The 21,161-nt window shown below is 39.1% G+C and overlaps 1 protein-coding gene across 2 annotated transcripts in view; it reads left to right on the forward strand.

Moving 5' to 3' along the window:
* Nucleotides 1-5,458: 5,458 nt before the first annotated feature.
* Nucleotides 5,459-21,161, forward strand: part of sema6e (sema domain, transmembrane domain (TM), and cytoplasmic domain, (semaphorin) 6E) — a 149,736-nt gene continuing 134,033 nt past the window's right edge. For both annotated transcript variants that reach the window (XM_031756705.2, XM_031756707.2), the window contains exon 1: nt 5,459-5,684. The gene's annotated coding sequence lies outside the window, so the exon portion shown is untranslated. The remainder of the gene's footprint in view (nt 5,685-21,161) is intronic.

Genomic DNA, 21,161 nt, shown 5'->3' on the forward strand with positions numbered 1-21,161 from the left:
ACAATTGCCAGGAGAAAGGCTCACCTCTCTAAAAAGACCATAGCAGGACTGCTTCTGTTTGCAAAGCTGAGTCTGAACAAAATACAGACTTCTGGAAAAATGTCATTTGGACAGACAAGACCAAAGTGGAGATGTCTGGCCAGGATGCACAATACCATGTTTGTTGAAAACCAAGCATAGCATATGTCGAGCATAACAAGTATCAAGCATGTTGGTGGAGCGGTCATGATTTAGGCTGGTTTTGCTGCCACAGGGTGCCTTGCAATCATTCAACTCCTCACTATGTCAAAGAATTCTAGAGTTAAATGTGAGGTCATCCATCTGACAGCTAATCTTGGTCATAATTGTGTCATGCTACAGGATAATTATCCCAAAATGATCCCACACAAGCAAATTTACACCAGAATAGTTAAAAAAGAAAAGAAGGTGTAGCAATGCTGCAGTTAAAGCTCAAACCTCAACTCTCCTGAAATAACCTTAAAATAGCTGGGCATAATCAAATAGAGTGAGCAAAAAAAAAAAAAAAACTACTTGTAGTATGCAATGCATAATTTTTCAAACATTAACATTATCTTAGACAATAATATCAACACCACCTTCTAAAGTTGCCACATAAAATTTTATGGTATTATTTTCTTGGCAGTTTAAAGTCAGACAGTAGCATTACCATAGAATACATGAACAAATTCCACTCATATTCCCCTAGAGCTTAAAAAGATAAATTGTGCATCACATTAGTCCTTTGCCACATACTATCAATCCAAGTTTATAGCAGCAGTATAGTATGAATATATTTACATTACATTAATGATTATTGACAGGCAGGGACAGGTCCAGCTTCTGCGTAAACACAGGGGATCTGTGGTGTACAGGCAGTCTTTGCAGTCCTGTGAGAGGACGAGACACTAAAGCCTTGTGGAGCACTGTCATCATTATGCTGGATTCATAGCCCACACTTCTTCTCTTCTGTTCTTCCACTTTCATTGCTTTAGCTTGCTCAAAGAGACCCATGGGACCAAACATGGAATATATTGCTTGTGTGTGTTTTTTATAATTGGCTCTAAGGTGACACGAGTCCTCGAGTTGTTCCAGCAGACTCCGAAACAGGTTGTTTGAATTTGCCCATTGTGTTTACATGATTCTTTTTCAATGCAGGGATTTGTTGATATACTGCATGATTGCCAGTATAAGTTGCAGGGGCAATTTTGGAGACAGTTTTGTAGTCACAAGAGTATTTTGTATGCATTAACTTGTTTGGTATTTAGATTGCTGGCTCTGTGAGTTGGGTTATTGCAGTATTGATGCAAGCCTTTCACTGAAATGGACCAAGTGATTAATCCTGTGATTTCATCAACAACATATTACCACTTTATATCAATAAATATACATTTTACTTATAAAAAAACAAGTACAAATTGTATTTCTCATTTAGAAATTCTGATCACCTCAAAATTTTTACCATTTTAATATAAAAGAGAAGCATTTAGTTGAACAAATGTTATACAGCGCTGTAATATACTGCAACAGGCCAAAATGTTTAACGCAGCATGCAGGATTGCTTTCTTGTAATATGCAGTGGATATATTAGTGGCAAATAAAAACATATTTATTAAATGTTGGATTCCTGTCTTAGTCTGACTCACCAGAATCACCTCTTCATGATTCCTAATGTTGGCAAGGAAAATGTAGACGGTATAGTAAACAGAAGTTAACTAACTTCAAGTAAAACGAAGACACTAACAGGTACGCATTAGTGGACAGTGGTGCAAAATAAATGAATCGAGACAGTACTGACATTATATTGATCGGGCATAGCACTATGACCAGTGACAAGTAAAGTAAAATACACTGTTTATCTCTTCATCATGGCACCTGTTAGTGGGTTGGATACATGAGAGAGAAAAGAGAACATTTGTGCTCAAAGTTGATGTGTTAGAAGCAGAAAAAAATGGCAAGCATATGGATCTGAGTGAGTTTGACAGGGGTCAAATTGTGATGGCTAGATTTCTGGGTCAGAGCATCTCCAAAACTGCAGCTCTAGTGGGGTTTTTCCAGTGGTCAATATCTATCAAAAGTATCTATCAACCACAGGATCGCCGACAGCCAAGGCTCAATGATGCACATGAGGAACGAAGGCTGGCCCGTGTGATCTGATCCAAAAGGTGCAAAAAAGTTCATGCTGGTTGTGTTAGAAAAGTGTCAGAATACACAAAGCATCACAGTTTATTGCATATGGTGCTGCATAGCTAGATCTGATGATTCATGTTTCCTTTTGCATCACATGGATGTTCGTGTGTGTTGCTTAACATTAAGCACCAGGATACACTATTGGAAGAAGGCAAACCAGCAGAGGCTGCGCGATGCTGTGACCCACAATCTGCTGAAAAACCTTGGATCCTGGCATCCATGTAGATTGTACTTTGACATGCACCACCTACATAAGCATTGTTGCAGACCATGTACGCCCTTTCATGGAAACAGTATTCCCTGGCTGGGGCCTCTTTCAGCAGGATAATGTGCCCTGCCACAAAACAAAAGTGGTTCGGGAATGGTTTGAGGATCACAACAATGACTTTGTCCTCGGAATTCTCCAATTTCTCAGTCCAATCAAGCATCTGCGGGATACACTGGACAAACAACTCTGATCCATAGAGGCTCCACCTCGCAACTTTGAGTTCATGCCTCGACAGGTCAGGGCTGTTTTAGCAATAAAAGGCACTAACACAATAGTAGGCAGGGAGCCATAATGTTTGGCTGATCGGTATACGCTGACAAAAGCAGTAAATTTATACACAGTTCATTATGTCTGTCTTTGTTCTGTTATTTTTCTTCTTCATTTACAGTTGTTGCAATGTGTTCTAGATTTTTTTGTCTTGTGATATATCAAATATCACAGGATCATATCATGGTGTGATGGTACCATCATGTCATGAGAGCGACTGAGGTGTTTTATTGTTGTATGTTGGAAAACCAAGGATGGACAAAGGGCTAAAGCTCCCGCAAAAAGGAGAAAATTCCTGAATGAATTTGTTGGTATTCTTGTGCACAGTTTTCAAGTTGGTTGTTACAAAAATCTTGGCGATCCTTCCTCAGTTGATCTGGGTATCTATTCTGAGTCGCATCTGTCTTTTTTTTTGTAATCCCAAAATCACTTGATGAGGCCGTGATAGGGGCTGTGGGGGCTCCATGCAATCTGTTGCAGTGCTTCTTACAAATAATTCTTCATGATTCTCACTAAATGGTGCAGAATGAACTTAAAAACTAACCAAATAGTGAGATTAAACTTTGAACATTTTAAATAGCTAAAACAGTTGTATATTACTGTATATATTCCACTTATCTGATCTAAACACGCAAACACATTTCCAAATTTGTTTGAGTAGGATTGAACAAATTTTAGCAAGAAAAATAATTAAGACATAGGCCTGCTGTGCCATACGTGTCGGTTTAGTCTATCAACATCCTTGTTTCTATGTAAACAAATGAGCATCAGTTTGAATGATGACGATGATGACAGCTGACACCACTGCTCCCCTTTTCCTACCAGTTACTGTGTTTACATCTCTCAACACCTTTGTTGTATTTGCTGTGTGTTTTCGTGAGATAAGAAGGCAAAAAGTCAAGGAGTTCAATCCTCATTGTATGCAGAGAGTCACAGAAAGAAAGTGATCTGCCCCGTATTTTAAAATGTCATTGCAAAATAACGGTTGGATTGACAGAGTGAGAGATGTATTATTATCAAATAATTATTATCAAATTAAACAGATGCGTACCCTGAAATGTTGAACTATGGTTATTGTCAGCCCAGCAATTATTTTGTCAGAGTGGCCTTGCATGTCCTCTACACATGAAATGGTCTTTATTGAGAAACCACCACATCCCTAGGCTACAAAGTTATTTACATTAAGGCTCTAACCACTGACCTGCTTATTTAAGGAAAACAATAAAATAAGAAAAACAGTTTGCCAATCTGTCAAGCCTCTCTACTGCCAAAACCACTGCAAATGTTGTGGTGAAGTGAAAGTTGCCAAAGATTTACCAAATCCATGTAAATCATGGCCCTCTGAGCTTGTGTCCTCTCCCTCTCCTCAAAAGCCCTTCAACACAACAGGCAGCATCGCACTGCCAAAAGAAATGTCTGGAGTAAATCTACTGGTGTTGAGTCACAGCTAACCCAAGGTACATCCATTTTTTTTTCTGCGGCTCGAGGCCAAAGAGAGATCTAATAAACAAGTAGGACCTGAGAGAAGGGCCCCTCATTTATCCGACTACCAGAGCAGTTAGTATCATAGCACAGAAGCCACTTGAACTATTGTCCTGTGTATAACTCATGAGCATTTTGACAAGAAAGACTGACTGAAATGGTAATGCAGTAGATGAAGGCTAGAGATGAATGAGACACAGAGTCCATGGCCATCTATTAGATTATCATCAAACAAACACGCAGTCAAACCAAATTCCTCAGCGCTGCCGTCTCTACACAGGTGTCTTATTAGTGTTTCTGGCAATGCATGGCACATCAGCATCACAGCTGATTAACTTTTGTGGATACATTTTGTTCCCTTCTTCAGATTATACTCAGCTATTTTCTCAGTAGGACACTGACAGTACATGCACAAGTTTCATAGCGTAGCATCACCTATGGAAATATGAATGTGTTATGTATGAAATTATAGTATTTGCAGTAAACTAAATACTACATAGTGGAACACAAACCAAAATGATCTGAAAGCCTTTAGTTAGTTTCAGCATCTACAATTGACTTTATCCTCTACTTTATAGCCATTTAAGCTGAATATCTTAAGGTTTAAGAGTGTTAGCAGGGCAAAATAAGAAACATTATAAAGAGCTTCTATAAGGCACTCAGAAGAGTATTTTCATTGTTTTCTAACATTTAATATTTCTAACATTTCATGTATAATATCCATTACTGATAATTACTGTAATGAACGGCTCTTACACTAACAATATTCACTCATACATGTATATTCTGTACAAACAGCAGAGATTAGTCGAATCCGATAGCATGACTATACTAAATTTTGTTTCTGTTATAAGATGCTTTATTATAAACTGTAAAATAATAACACCTGAATTAAGAAAAATAACTCTCTAATAAACATTTTATAATACCCTATAGTGCGGGTTAATGTGCAAGATAATAGTGCGGCTAAAGTACTTTCACATTGGTTTAAATGGATTCAACTCCTCCCATAAAGTTAAATTATCTGTGTTTAAACCCCGTGTCCCGCGCTCTGATTGGCTGGCTAAGCTGTATGGGGACCCTGCTGCTGAGGCATTCAACATCTGGGAGAAAAGTGAGCATTACAGGGGCTGGGCGTAGCACAAAAAACTGCTCCATTGGCCAATCGAAGGCAACCTCATCCTAACTTCACTCGTTGATTGGTTTGAACCCCTGTCAAACAGCAATACGGGGGCGTGGCCTGAGCTGCAGCCGAGGTGTTGTGATTTCAGTCTAACCAGCTTCAGTCCTGTCACAACAGTGAGGGGCGACTTTTCGCTACGCTGGCGCTCTGGGAATACTAACCATTTCAAAAACTACTAGCTAAAACTAACAACCCCGCTTTTTTTCCTTCGTTATCCACGAGACTTTACAGCTTGTTCTCTGCGACAGTATCTCAGAAACACTGCGACGTGTGTATTTTCAAGGTGGAAGCACGAAGGTAAGTGGTTCGTTTACTAGTTGAGGACTTTGGCGATGCTGTTGCAGCTGTGTTTACTTTGCTCATTACGAGACAGATGCTTTAAGTTTGCTACAGAAGAGAGCTTATTTAGGCACGTGAAGAGCGACGATAATCACTTGAAAACAACATATCAGACGCTTTTAATAAGCCTGAACTGTCCCTGTACTCTCTCGGAGTTTCATTTATGGTCCGGAGAAGCCGCTGCTTTTCTGTTTTTCTCGGCTGTGTTTCGAAGTCACCCTTTTTTCTGCACTGGTAACTGAATAACAGAAATTACAATCTGGCATCAACCATTACACCAGTTTTATTTTTTTTTTTTGCAGTAGCTCTCTTTCTTTTTCTTTTCATTATTTTCATGTGTGTATCACGGACGGGTTTGGAAGATGTGTTTGTGTCGGCAGCGAAAACTATATGCATGGTCATATGAAACCCTGACACACACGTTTTCTCTCTTGTTGCTGCAAGAGTCCCCAGCAACTTATCACAAATAAGCAACCGATAACACGTAGCTCTGACTGGCATCTCGCCCGAGACACTAATTGAATTTTTGATTTATTTTCTGGCGGAAGCAGCCCAAACTTGTTTATCAAGGACCTGATTGTGGGAAAAAAAAGAAAGAAAGAAAAAGGGAAAAAAGCGGGGGATTAGTGCGTAATGGAGAATTTGCTTCCTTTTCACCATCAGATAGAGGGGGGAAAATCAGTGTGAGTTTCTGGAAAAGAAAAGCAGCAATTACGTGGCAGTTGGATTATTATGAAACGGCACATCTCCCTCTCACTTTGCACAGATTTTACCTCTTAAATCACGCTTGTCTTAATGCCAAACTCGGAGGGAAAACGATGAGCTCATTGTTCTAACAGGTTTCAACGGGAGAGCCTGTATTAGACCTCAGTGTTGCCTACGATGCAGAAAGAAATTAGAAACCTGTGTTTTTCTTCTCTTCTCCTGCTTTCCTAGTAGTCGCTGGTGAATGTTTATGTTGAAATAGATGCTCGTGGCTGCTTTTAAACCGTCCTCTGCACAAAGGGAGACCACGATTTGTCTCAGCCTGTTGTGCATTAGTCCTCTAATTTCCCTAAGTGGGTGTTCAGTTTCAGTTGAGGCTAAGAACATTTCAACAATAAATAAATCTCTATTGTGCATAAACACTGACAGACTACACCACTGCCTTTTCGATCCTGGACTCTTGCAAGGTGATATTGTAGACTGCATGCCCTCTTGCTTAACTCAAAGGCTGCCCGCTTCTGCCGTTTCTCTTTGCTGTATCTGTAGCCTTGCAAAAGTTTCCCAGGCATTTTAAAAATTCATGTTCAGCTTAAGGCTTGCATTGCCTGGATTGAACAGCAGAGCCAGCACTTACTCATCTAGCATGTGCCTTTTTGTTCTGGCTGTTGCATGATGTTTTCCTCAAGCAGTCAGATGTTTAAGCAGAAAGTGTGATTAGATCTTGTGATCTTCTTTGGGTTGTGTTTTTTTTTTTTTTGCCTTGTCCCCACTCCTCACAGCTGCTGCAGTGATATCATAGGATGATGAAGCCGCTAATGGCTTGCGGTTTCCTACCCTAGTTGTACAATGACTTGGCACTCTTTGCTGCTGCGAGGACATTGCAGTGTGGTTTCAGGTTATTTTATTTGACATGTAACTGGTGCGCTAACCAGGGGAAAGGTGCCGCTACTGGTGTGCAGGACTAGTGGGATGCTTCTGTGCAACGTATCCAATGCTTAAGCAGCAGCAGTGGTGGTCTGTGGTCCCATCTGTACTGTGCACAGTTCATACAAATCTACATTCAGTCCTCATTTGTGGTTGTCGCCCACAGTCGCAATGAACCAACTCTTTGTTTTTTATTTTTTTCATTCTCTTACCATTAGGAAAGTCACATTCTGCTGATGGGTGAGTTATAGTTGTGAATGTGAGCGAGAGCAAAGTACCAGCAGTGCGTTCATTTCCCTGTCACTGCTGAAAATTGCTTGCTCTTCGTCCAGCTCTCATTTTCAGGCCCCGATAGGTCGGTCGCTCAGTTAGCATGGTTAATGGTGCATTTAGCGCAGTGTGTAATTTTATTTCCAATTTCCATTCCGCTGCTTGCTTTTAGTTTGAAGTGACAAGAAGCCCCGATGGAGGGGCCCTGTGTGTGCAGATGGCATCTTCCTAATGGTCCTCAGGGTAATGATGGTTGAAATAGGCTCCTAACCAGGGGCTGAGGACTGTGGCCCTTGGGGGACATTCAGCAAGCCTATTTCCATTTTCATCATCAAGATAAAGTACTCAGAACATAGGCGTATGTATACACACACACACACACACACACACACTGTTAGTCTGCACTTTGGATTGGTCAGAAGAAAAAAAAAAAAAAGATGAACTTCAGCAGGACTGATGAAGACACTTTACATTAAACCCTCAGGCAAATTTGAAGTTGGTAAATTGCTGTGCCCTATTTCGAGCTCAGTGGAACTTGAGGGCATAGATAATATATTTTGGGATAATTTTTGTTTGACGTCATGTTCAAAATTGTCTGAAGTGCTTTAGACTTTAAGCACTTGTGCAACTGCTGACGTCTAAAGAAGGGTGGGTGCAGTGCCGTGCTTCAGGAAGCAACAGTTAATCGCCACTTCTCATCCGCAACATATGGGACTTTGTTTGGCCCTGTACCTGAGAGAGTCACCGGTCTGTGGCACCTCATATTTCATTTTGATAATGGCTGGTAACCCGTGGCAACTGTGGAGGCAATGAGAACTTGGCTTCTTGAAGGGCATGGTTGAAAAAGGGAAGAGGGTGGGTTATGAGGATGTGAAGTCCAAGGCTGCTTCCCCCCCGCTCTTTCCTGCTTGGTTGCGTTGTGTCCAGCGAAGGATGTGGGACCCCTGGGGAGTGAATTATTACCTGTCAGCCCCACAGGCTCCCTGTCATCCATAATCCAGGGCTGACACAGCACATGCTGGCCCAGGCTATCTGCTGGGACCACCAGGCCTTGGCCTCCAGGTCTGGCCTGGTTTGGCCATAGCTGGTAAGAAATCGCATTAACATGTTGAATCAAGCGTTACAAATGCACAGTTTAAGATTATCATACAAACCTACCTTGTGCCTTTTGCATTATAGCCAGTGGGTCTTTGTTATTATTCTGACTAGTGTAGCTTTTTGTTTTTTTTTTGTTTTTTTTTTAAAGTTGTTTTTAGCTGCTTTTCTTACTGAGCAGAAGGAGCTTCTTTACTGTGCCTTGAAGTAAAGTTGTTGCTCATCATTTTGCTGATTCAGTGTACTGTATCTCCCAGGTTTATCAGCCTGCGTGGTTTTTAAAGTTCATTTACAGATTGCCAGTGGCACAGACATAATATATACTGCCAGCTGCATCTGTTTTCCTGTGATTGTCGCAGCTTGTTGAAAGTAAAGGTGAATACGGCACTGACAATTTTTCTCTGACAGGTCCAATCATTAACTGTTAGATGTGAATCCTTAGCAGCTTATTATTACTTTTGATTTCAAAAACAGGCGTGCAGCTTCATCCCGCAAGTGGTCCTGTGGTTAGTGCAGAACTGAAAATTATAGCTAAGCTGATGAGTGTGTAAGTTTTGGGAGGAAAACCTTTGAGTTCAGTGAAAGGCTAGAGGGAAGAAGTGAAGGAAGAAGAAAAAGATGGCGGGAGGCGGCAAACCACAAACTGGACAAGAGACAGGCCTTGGTGCTTCTATCCAGACTGGCTGTCTTCCTGAGGTTTTGTCAAGCTGTTCCTCAGAAACATTAACCCCTTGTCAAACATGGACTGGGTCTCCGTTTTCCAACCCGCCACAGCCACATGCAGTGCGGCAGGAACACAGGATGACTGTCTGGTAACACTTCATGAACCGTGGTGGATGCAGTCCAGCAATTGGAGTGGAAAATATAACCTGTGGCTCTCAATGTCAGCAAATTAGCTCAAATTCATATTTTTAGTGTAAATGGGGGTCTCGTGTATCACAAAGGAGTCTTTGTCAAAAATCAGACCTCAGCTTTATTCTCCTTTGTTTCTTTTCTGTATTAAGTCATGCACTGAGGTTTCACTGTTTTCAGTGTGGTTTGTCTTTTTAAAAATGCTGAAGTCGAGTAATGATACTTGTAGTTTCATGCTTTTTGTCTCTCTCACTCCATATCAGTTGCCCTTTAGATGAAGGACAGAATACCTATCTTCAGATATCAGACACACTCACTCTTTGATTTGTGTAACAAGGAGGCTGTGCATGCTACCTACGGGGAAGCTTGGAAGCAGCATGCACCACGAAAAGGATTTCTCCTGAATGGAAAGAAAATGAATCATCCAAAAATGAATTCTTGTCATTTTTCATGCATATTCTATGTGAAGAAGTAGTTAATAAATAAATAAATAAATATATATATATATATATATATATATATATATATATATATATATATATACATGTATATGTATATATATATATATATATATATATATATATATATATATATATATATATATATATATATATATATATATATATATATATATATATATATATATATATATATATATATATATATATATATATATATATATGTATATATATATGTATATGTATATATATATATGTATATATATATGTATATATATATATGTATATATATATGTATAATTATTAGCTGATGAATAAGCACAAAGATCCTCCAAAACGCCCATTCAGCTGTGTGACCCACAATCCACAGAATCCAGTTTATTTTGAAAACCACAACAGTCAGTAGCAGAGCTCCCCAAAGATTAAGATAATGCAGACATCACAACAGGCTCTCTTACCACCACAGAGAGCAAAAATCCCCACGTTTCTGATTCCATTTCTTGCCTCTGTGTTTAATTGTAGGAAGCAACTGATATGAGGAAACACGTGTCTCTTTAAGTAGCCTCTGGTCATACATACTAGCTATTGATTCTTGAACTCTTAGTTGGGTCAGATGGGGAATGGCAGAAGGGCCCAGTTTGTTGCTTGAAATGATCTCTTAATTACTTAATAATGTGGGCAGTCCTCCTGCATCATTGATTAGCCAGTCAGGCTTAACAAATTGCCCCATGACTTCCCAGTCTCGCGCCCTTATTGCTTGTATTGGTAAAACTGGAAACTACAGTGAATGTTTTATGTTTTTATAAACTAAATATTAATTTCATTCAATGGTATATACTGTACACCAGAGACCTTATTAGTTGTTTAGCTATTTACCAATAGTTACCAAGAGTCACATCATAAATGTAGTACATTAAGGCAGTATGGGATCATCTTGACAGAGAACGTAACTAAAGACGGCCAGCATCTGAATTTCCTAAAGACTACTTAAAGAAATTACAAGAAACCTTTAATTCAATTAAATTCAAATCAAATTAATTCAACTCAATTTTATTTATATAACACCAAATCACAACAACAGTCATCTCAAGCTTTCTTTAAGAGAGTTCAGGGTGTGTTGAAGAATAAATGGTCATACACCTATGTGTGCATATTATTCAGTGCACTACACCTATTTCTAATTTTTAAGCAAAATATAATGTAAAAAAGGGGGCAGGTCAAGACTTTTTCACAGTGCTGTACTTAAACATGCTGGTATGTTAATAAAAATGATCAGACATTAGGCACTACAGTTGGCTTTTACTTGCCTAGTCCTTCAGTGCATTTGAAAGTACTGAAGTAGACAGATGGATATCTGATTATTAATATCAGTATTGTTATTGAGCTTGTCTTTCAGTGTTTCATTTTCTGTTTTTATCTTTGTCTCCGCACAAAAACATTGGAGAAGCCTATAAAAAGCCCCAAGTGTACAAAAAACTCTGCGCTGTGACTGTAATGTTGCTGTTTTGCGATGTGTGACTCTCAGAAAAAACATGCCAGCTCTGATAAAAGGAATTGATGAGCTTAGAGGCTTAGAGGCTTAAAGGCATACAATTCCAATGGATTGAAAAATGTGGAGAACTGTTTCTCGATTCCGATCCTTTGTCCCATCTAACTGTTTTTAGCAGTGCAATTTATTGAGCCTGCCCAGTCTATGTCACACACATAATGGCCGAAACACTGGAAAAATTGCAGCTGGTGTAGCATATGGAGAAGATCGAATAAAGAACAAAAACCTGTATTAGTTATGCAGAAACAACTGGCTTCAATAAAGAGAGTACAGAACAACACAAAACTACACTTTAAAATTAGTGTGTTGAAGGAGGGAACAAACTATGTATTTTATCACCTGAAACGCAGCCATGATATGTTACAAATACTGTGTAGCAAAGAGAAATATTGCACACTTGCTGCATTCAGTTACAAAAGCTTTACTAATGTGAATTAATTAAGCCATATTTGGTTGTGTATGACATTTTTTTTTTTTTAAGTGTTTGAATAATTCTAGATAGCTGCTCTGCATATATTCTTAATATTTTGGTGGCACAGTTGGAGGATGATATGCAACAAATTTCCCACCTGTGGGACTAATAAAGGCCATCTTATCTTAATTCTTGGAGATAAACTTTGTGTAACTTTAATTTGGCCATAACCAAAGAACTAGAAAACACGGATCTCAAAATAGACAAGTATAACAGCAGCATCTGCCTTTTCTGTTATTCCAATAAAAGTGGCACATGTGCAGAGTGTCCTCTGTGAATTAGCCAGTTGTGTGTTTCTGCAGACCTGGGCTCACAGAGCATGCACATTGCCATCCTTCTGAGCTGAGCTTGCAGGGAGCGTGTGTAAGTGAGACTGCCTCTGGCCAAACCAGCCAGCTGACTTCCTGTTGGCTCCCCACACACATGAAAATAATCACATTGATATGACTCCTCCACACTTTCCAAATGATGTTGTATCGGGTGGATCAAATTCTGGGGTCATTCTCTAATCATTGTCAGCTCGACCATCTCCATATACATTCACTGAAATGGGAAAGTCAGCCCACTTCCAGCATGTTTTTCACACTTTGAAATCTGAATCAATGTTTGAACAGGAATATCTTCAAAACTGTTAAAGATAAAAACCTGAAATTTTCAATGACCTTTCTGGCCATAACATTGAAGCAGGATCTATAATTCAGGACAGATGCATTAAAAAACAAAACAAAACACTCGAATAGTGGCTAGTCAAGAAACATGTTATGGGTAGACACAAACGTATTTGCTATATATGGGTAGTATTTGCTATGTAAAACTATAATTATATGTATCTAAATTTTAAACCATACATTTTACAGGCAGAAATTTTGAGCAGAAATTGTTCTAAAAATGCAATGATTTGATATGGAATAAACCAAAGGAGTTTTGGGTTTCTTAATACTCGTAAAAAATGTGTTTTAGCAGCTCCTTTTCCAGCAATTTGGTTTATTGCTGTGTGCATCACAAGATAAATGTGGAAGTTGTAGTAATGTGGTTTGGCTAGTTTGGTGTGCAGACCAGCAACATTTCCTCGTGTTGGATTGTTGTTTTTCTAGAGCAGGAGTGGCTGGTAGATCCTTGATTTGGGTTTTGTTTTGAGTTTTGTTTTTTATTCGCTTGTAAAGCAAAAAATAAGAGATAAGTTGATAATTAAGGCAAAATTAATCTATTTCAGTTCTGCACTGCATCAGTGCAGTTTGGAGTTCTTGTGTTTTGACAGTTAAGCACAAAAGATTATATCAGTCCTTTAGTTGGCAGCGTTTAAGTATGATGAAGTTCTTTATTTTTTTCCTTTGCATTTTTCTCTTTTATTTCTGATAATTTTTGATTGCCTTTCCACTAAACCTGGAACCTTTTTATAGTGCATGTCCTCAAGAATGTTTATCTATTTTCTCCGTTGTGCAGTATCATGTTTTCTTCAGCATTTTCATCTTCATTGCTGGTTGTTGTTTCTTTCTCTTTTTTTTTTTTTTTTTTTTTTTTTTCTGTGTGTGCCTCACTTTTCAGAGATTGGCTCTCAATCAAGTGGTGTGGGCAAGACTGTAATGCTGTTTTCAATTTGTGAAGTTTTTGCTTCTTTTAGTGGAGCTTTTTTTCTTTGCCTGTTCAGCCACAGTGGCTATCACAGCTTCTACTAACAGCCAAGTTACTCTCCTATTTCCTGCAAACAAACAGCTGTTGTTTCTGGAGGAAATGTAACCATCCATCTTTGTCCCTGGCAAAGACCTACAAGATAACCAGAGCGCTTTTTGTTTTGGTTTGCACTTTCAAAAAGAACATTAGGCACAGCTTATTTTCCGCAGAATAAGTTGTTACAGACATGTATTGCTTTGAATTGGAGCACGTCTCTATCCAAGACAAACATTTGGGTCTTTAAAAAAAAAAAAAAAAAAAAATTATAAAAAATGTTAATAAAAAAGGGCTAGTTTGTCCCTACATGTTTGGCTGGATATCATTACACACAGAGCTTTTGGTGGCACAGATTAAAATCTCACAACTCCTGAAATGGTGAAACAGAGAAAACAAGGCTGATCCAGATAGGATGGGTGAAAAAAAGACTGGCCTCATTTAAGCTGGCTAACAATGCCTGAGAATCAGCTGTCACCCGTGTCTGTTTTGATACAGTTGTTTTTAGACTCTTCATTAGTCTGCTGTTTAAACAGAGTGTTACGTTTTAGTCAGATGCATGCCTGCTTTGTGCGTTTCAAAGATGAGAGACTTTATTTTTGTAAAGATTGTGAGTACCGTGTGTAAGGAATTTATGTTGTGTCAGTAAACCAGTCTGCTAATGTTTTAGAGCAATATTGGAGCTGCTGGCATTATTACTTCTTTTTTGTTTTTTCAAACACAAATGCAAAATAGCTGGTCATATAAAACAAGCAACTGTAAGTGTCATATTGCACTTTAAGCCACTGTATTTATTTTATTTCTCATACTATAAATCAACTGATTAGTTTTTGGAAATAATAATAAAATGAGTTGGTACTTCCAACTGTGCATGCACATAAATGTATCAAGTGTAGAGTGGGAAAAAGGAGAAAACCCCGCCAAATTCTCACATTTGAGAGGTTTGCCAAACATAATTGAAATCCACCAGAAGTGGGCTGCACTGAAAGACTTGGAAGGAAGTGTGCAAAGTGTTGATGTTGAAATGGCCATCGCTAAGGCTGTAGAGCAGATATGCGGAACGAATTGGGTGATGCAAAGCAATGTGGGTTAAGAGTTTCTGGCAGAGTGAGACTGAGAGATTGAATATCTGATTTTTCTCAGGTTTCTCTTTTGATAATCTGTATCACAGAAATTGTCTGGCTTGTCAGATCTCGACTAAAGCAATTAGGTTGACTGCATGAGGGAGGAGGGGTCTGGTGTGTTGGTGCTATTGAAGTAACTTTGAGTTATGATCATGCCTCATTGTTGCTTATTGCAGTTTTTTTTGAAATGAGAATTTTTATGGCCCTGAAACGTGAAATGAAGCAGGAAATTAAAAACCTACGTTTTTTTTTTTTTTTTTCCCTTCCCTCCTGTCCTATTCATCCACAGCTGATGCCTTCAAACAGTAGTAGTTTCTCGTTTCTATTCTCCACACACTCAGGTGACAGGTATTCACATATTTAATTCATTTAAGTGGTCACAGAATTGATTTTTTTCTGCAGGGAGTTATCTCACATCTTTTAAAAATGAAATGGGCTCTTCTCACAGCTGGATGGTAATATGACAGTCATACTTTGAAAGAGGATCATAAATGCATCTAATTTCCAAACTTTCCAAAAATAGCCCAAACCATTTGACCCCATGCCTTGAAAGGTTGGGCAAGTCTACATGCACTTACTGTACTGGTCTTACTTTAAATGGATAGTAGAAGTTAAACTCTGCAAACCCTAAATTTAGGTGGAAGGTAGATTGATATTTTCCGGAACTGAGATTGGCTACCCAACTCTCGGCCTCCCTCGGGGTCTTTATCCGATTTCTTATGCATGCACCCTGCGCTTTGCAGATAGGAATTGTGGCTGATTTTGTGCAAACAACACTGTGCATACCCTTGTACTTAAATCTGTAATGTGTTAAAATTAGAATCTATAGTGCTTTTTCTTTTAAGATTTAACTGTGAATTCCTGGGTGAGTATGAAATGTTTTACCTGTGTGAGCATTTGGGGCCGGATGTTGGCTGTTTTAATCTGCTCTGACGCTCTCATGCTATTATTTGTGTATATTTTAGTGGTCACCATATGTGCAGTGAATGTTTGGCTTGGACAATGTGCGATAAGTCTGCTCGCCTACACTTAGCTTGGTCATTTTCATCCATTTCTCAGAACTCCGGGCTTGTTTCCATTAAACTGAGGCTATTTTTATATCAGTGTTTGAGGGGGAGGGTTTATCAGGGGGTTTCAGTTAGTGTCATATGAATCCAAACCGGGCAGGGGTCCAGGGTGAGTAAAACAGACCTCCTCCCCCTCTCAAGTGCCCTGAACTCTTTCCATTTGGAGAGTGTGTGTACCAGTTTATTAACCATGTGTTGACTCACTACTGCAGCTGTGAGATCAAGTATGAGTTTGCATTCTTGTGGTCAGGGGAAAAAAGAAGAATTCTTCATAGATTCACCATGAATCCCTTGATGGTTAAGCATTGATGCATAGACTAAAAACGCCAAGAGATCGAATTTACTGACACAAATCAGAGAAAAACAAATTAAAATGTCCCAAAACAGGAATAACATAATTGGATTAATACATTTAAGTTTGCTCTATATCTCTATAAGGTCTTGACCTTACTAAATGCACTGAAATTACTTTTATTTTGATTTGGCAATAGATTAAATTAAATTCAACTTAATTTCTGCCTATTCCCTAATCAAATAAGCAGAAAATCATTTGAGCACCAAGTTAACATTTCTTGCATCATGCTTCATGTGTTATCTCAGATTGTGAGCTGTTCATCTTTCTTCTTTTTGCATTACTGAGGAAAAAAGCATCTTACATACATGACACATTTATAATTGGGTTATAGTGAGTGACTAAGTAAGACAGCAAATGGAAACAAAGGTTGAATCTTGTTACTTGAGCATATATAAATAAAATATAAAATAACCATCAATTATGTCAATTTTCAGCTGTGTTATTGAATTTTGGATATCCACTGGTGAAGGAAAAGGTCATGTTGCTTGTCAAAAAATTCTGTTTGTCAAACTATGATTCCCCAAACATGAAAACAATCTTAGAGTAATTGCACATGATAATTTTGGCATAACTGTGTATGTGTGTGTGTGCCCCGCAGTGATGTGGATGACTGCGCCGGGCTTTAAAAACATGTTCATTAATTTACTCTGAGGCTGTAAACTTATTTCCACCAAGACACACAAACACAACAAAACACACCCACTCAGCCACATGAGCAACTTCCAATTTCCAGCGAATGAAACCTTGTTTGAGCTGTCTTCATTGCCTCCCTCTCTCTCCTCCTGGCTTCCATCGTCTCTCCCTGAGGGGTAGTTTTTAGTGACTGATGGCATGAAAGCCAGCTGAGGATAAACAAACCAGCAGACCACACTTTTGCTTTAATGTCACAAGTCAATGACATGCAGCTGGGTGAAAGGAATGAGGGGGGGGCAACACCTACACTTTCACTCTCAGGGCCATGTCTGAGGCTGACAGTAGCCCTCCAGCTAAACACAGACAGTCTGCATTAGTGTTGGCCTGTAGCTACAGGTGCCGGGAGAATCAAGCCCAGTTTTATAACTTGGACAGAAAGACATGGTGCAAGTGTTTATGCCTCCATGAAGCAGGTTTATACAGCTTGGTTAAAATTATCATTACTAGGTGTCAATTTTGCAGCCTTACGGAAAAGAAAGAACAGTTCTATGAGCTACAAATCATTAACTTATTATGGACACTTAAATGTATTTCACTTGTGCTGTATTTTTTTGCACATTCACTAAACAAACACTATTTGTCGTCATTCAACTATAAAATACGTGGCGTCTTTTAAAAAAAAAATGAAATAAAAATTATGTCGCTATGTTTGCAGTGCTAAAACACTAATTCACAGTGTGATATCGGTGCCTAATTCAGTGTGGCTTCCCCTCTGTCTGAGGCACCCCGGATTCTTACTGGTTTGTGGGGCATGAAGTGCTCAAATACCAAGTTTCCACAATATGACAAGATCAAGAGGAAGGGCTGTTCAAATTCTCGTAGTTTTCTTTTGTTTGGTTTTAAGATTTTAGTCATTTAGACCCAAGTAGGTTTGATGTGGGTCAACTTTTTACAGTGCAACTCTCCACCAGCAGCTGTCAGATCCTTCTGGAAAAATAAGGTTTGATCTCACAGGATAGTTTTTGTCTATGGAATTTAAATACGTTTAAAAGTGGCACCTAGTTGGCAATATTTCTCCTGGATTACTAAGTAACAAACCTTTTCTACTGGGATTGTGACAATAGTAGAATTTCAGAATTGATACCAATACCCAGGAAAATACTCAGCAGGACTTTGATACCAGATTGTCTGACTGCGCTATGTTTCTGTTGTCAGAATTTTGTTGCTGATCAGAGTTGGTAAAGTAGGGTGCCACTCTTGTCTAGTTGCTAGTGGGCTTATCTCAGCTTCAGAAAGCTTGCAAATAACTGTGATATCCTTTTAAATTAACACTGCCTGCTGACTTTACAGACACGCAGGACTCAAAATTTACTTTTCTAGTTCCAACATTACTGTCATCATTTTTTTTTTTTTTTTTTTTTTGGGCATATGTACTATCCCCCACCTTAATGATAACTTAACAGATGGCTGATGTGCCAAAGTGGTAATTGCTAATAGTTATACGGTTACCGTTAATGTTTGCAGTGTCTAGGTTAAGATATACAATAACTGCTAACGGGAGCTTTAGTGGTGTTGAAGTGTGAAGTGCTGTGTCAGCTAGGTGTCTAACATATATTGACACAGTCAAAGAGTGCAAACATTCGGCTTGGTGTCTGTTTTGTGATAAAACAACCAACTTCTTCATGTGAAAGGAAAGTGCTATGCCATCCATAATGGTTTTTATTGGGTTTTTTTTAAAAATATTTTTGCCTTAAATGTCTTTTTTGTAATTTTTTTCCGAAGGATCTTGAAAAGTAGTTCACTTCAATTTCTAAAGATCTTTCAGAGGCACTTGACTCTGACCTATGAATCATCAAGCATAGAAAAGGCACCTAACGCAAGGGATGAACCAGTGTTGTCTACCCCTAGCAAAAAACTTTTTAAATTGTATCTTTAGGCACTTTAGTAGCACTTTACTGCCTGGGACGTAAATGCATAATTTGTTCCTATTTCTTTAGTTGAATCTATGAAAAATGCCAGAGATAATGACACACATGCACGTCATCCGAACTGGCATCAGAAATGACATCAGTGAAAGTGTGGCTGTCAAAAAGCCATTCTTAAGGAAAACGGGGAGAAAAGGCTGAACTGTTCCTGAAGACTACTTAAAGAAATGATAAAAAAGCTTCCCTACAAGGGTTCCTGCTGTGTTGAAGAATAAAGGTGGTCTTACCACATTTTCACTTTCAAGCTTGTTAGAATTGTACAAACTCACATTGCACATTTCAGTGAATCAATCTATTTCCAATTTTCAAGCAAAACATAAAGACAGTACTGTATGTTTCAGAAACATTGGTCTCTAACAATTCAAGTCATTAAAAAAAATTATTTAGCAGAATAACTTTAAGGCAAAGTCTTGCGTGCATGTCAAACTGTCTTTGAACACATTTCAAATTTGTACTAACTGAAAAACTCGATATATTGACCTTTTTGTGAAAAAGTTCTGCACGAAAGATAAGGAATTAAATCAAATGTCATGTGCAAGTTTTATTGACTATATAATAGCAATTCAAAGCCGTTTATCAAGTACCAGCACCCCAACCGAGATCTAGTGCACTTCCTGCAGCGAACTACTGTGTTTGCCGCTCGTCAGTCAAAACCCCTCTGATTTGAAAATTCAATCTGTGAAAGAAGAGAGCTGCTGACTGGTCTATGCCTAACATGTGCAGGAGACAGAGGTCAGTAACTCCATAGACGGCAGTCTATTCACAAGGAAGATCTTTTTAATTAGACTATGTTCTTTTAATTAACCAGCCAGCATAATGTCTGTGTCCATTTGTCAGCCCTTTGCTTAGCGGAGCAGGGTGAAAATACCTTCTTTTGTCTCCTCACTGTTTCAGAGATCCCTGCTTCCTATTATTATATATCATTGTTCACTGAAATGTATTTTTTCTTGTCTTTTAGATTAGCATGATAATACCCCCATGGAGGGGAGGAAAAGTGGTGAAGAGCTATTGCAGGACTGCTCATCAGGCTCACTGTGTGCAAGACCGTGGTTATTATCATACTGAATGCACCATCAGTTAAGCTAACAGCCTAAATTTCGACATTTATCTCCAATATCATAGCCTGACTGTCAATTGCATAGGGAGCACTATGGTAAATTACAGGTTATGTCTTGCTCCTTGGAGCCTGGATCTTTCCCCAGTGTAATTACGTTATGCTAATTCTGCCCCCCATGTACTTCCCATGACAGAAAGAAGGCCTTCCAACTGTTCAGATATTAAGTAAAATATGAAGGAATAAATGTGGCGATTTACGCTACGGTATTGCTCGCAAAACCTGAGCATACCCCTTGTTTCTCCATGGAACTCTAGGGGATGGAGGAAAAGGCTCAGCCAGAGCTTGTATCCATGTTTCCATAGACTAGGTCAGCTGCAGGTCAGGCCACCTTGAACTCCTCAGCTGGAATTATTGTGTCAGAGGTGGACAGGGTCAGGCCACGGTCCTCCCTTCAACACGAGGACTTTGTTAGTGTCGGACACGCAGCAGACACTGGCAGCACAAATCCCTGTCACGCTCTCGGAGTAGAACCCTGCATGGGTCAGAGGTTGTGTGTTAAGGGGGGCATCCCCGTTTCATGACCTGAATACTGATTGATTTCCTCGAATGGCTATCAGGGTAGGGGGCCTTGCCTAGTGATTGCAGGGACTGGTCAAACCACTTACCCTTACCCCATGTGGCGATTCGCAGTGAGAGAAAGTGGTACAAGGGAAGGGAAAAGCCACTCTTTGTCACAACATGCGCAACTCCTCTGCTCAACTGTGTACCTCAGCGGGCGTATGTTTTCACTTTCCCTGAAACAAGACACTAGACCACATGTTTCCCTTTTAATAGGCAGCTGAGTGAGGAAAGGGCAGGAGTGTGGTCTGTTTGCCATTTGGTAGAAGATGGACGAGGCAACACTCCCTAGTTCCTCTGATAGATTTATTAGTTGTTCAAAATTGCACAACTGCAGTGGCCATTGACAGTTATATCAGTCATTCAATTAGCGGTGTTCAAAGTACTTGACAGTCGCCTAAAAGGCTGAACAATTTTCTTTATTTTCACAGCCAGAAGAGTAATTAATCATTCCTTTCAGTAACCATGTTCTGGTAAACACTAACCAGAATATGGCAACAATGCTAAAGTTGGAATAAACAATTAAACAAAATCAAAGGGATGATAAAATGAGCCCTTCAATTACTGTAAACTTCAGAAAGTTTTCACTGACTTTGTTTACCATAA

The sequence above is a fragment of the Oreochromis aureus genome, linkage group 11, assembly GCF_013358895.1.
Source record: "Oreochromis aureus strain Israel breed Guangdong linkage group 11, ZZ_aureus, whole genome shotgun sequence".
NCBI lineage: Eukaryota > Metazoa > Chordata > Actinopteri > Cichliformes > Cichlidae > Oreochromis > Oreochromis aureus.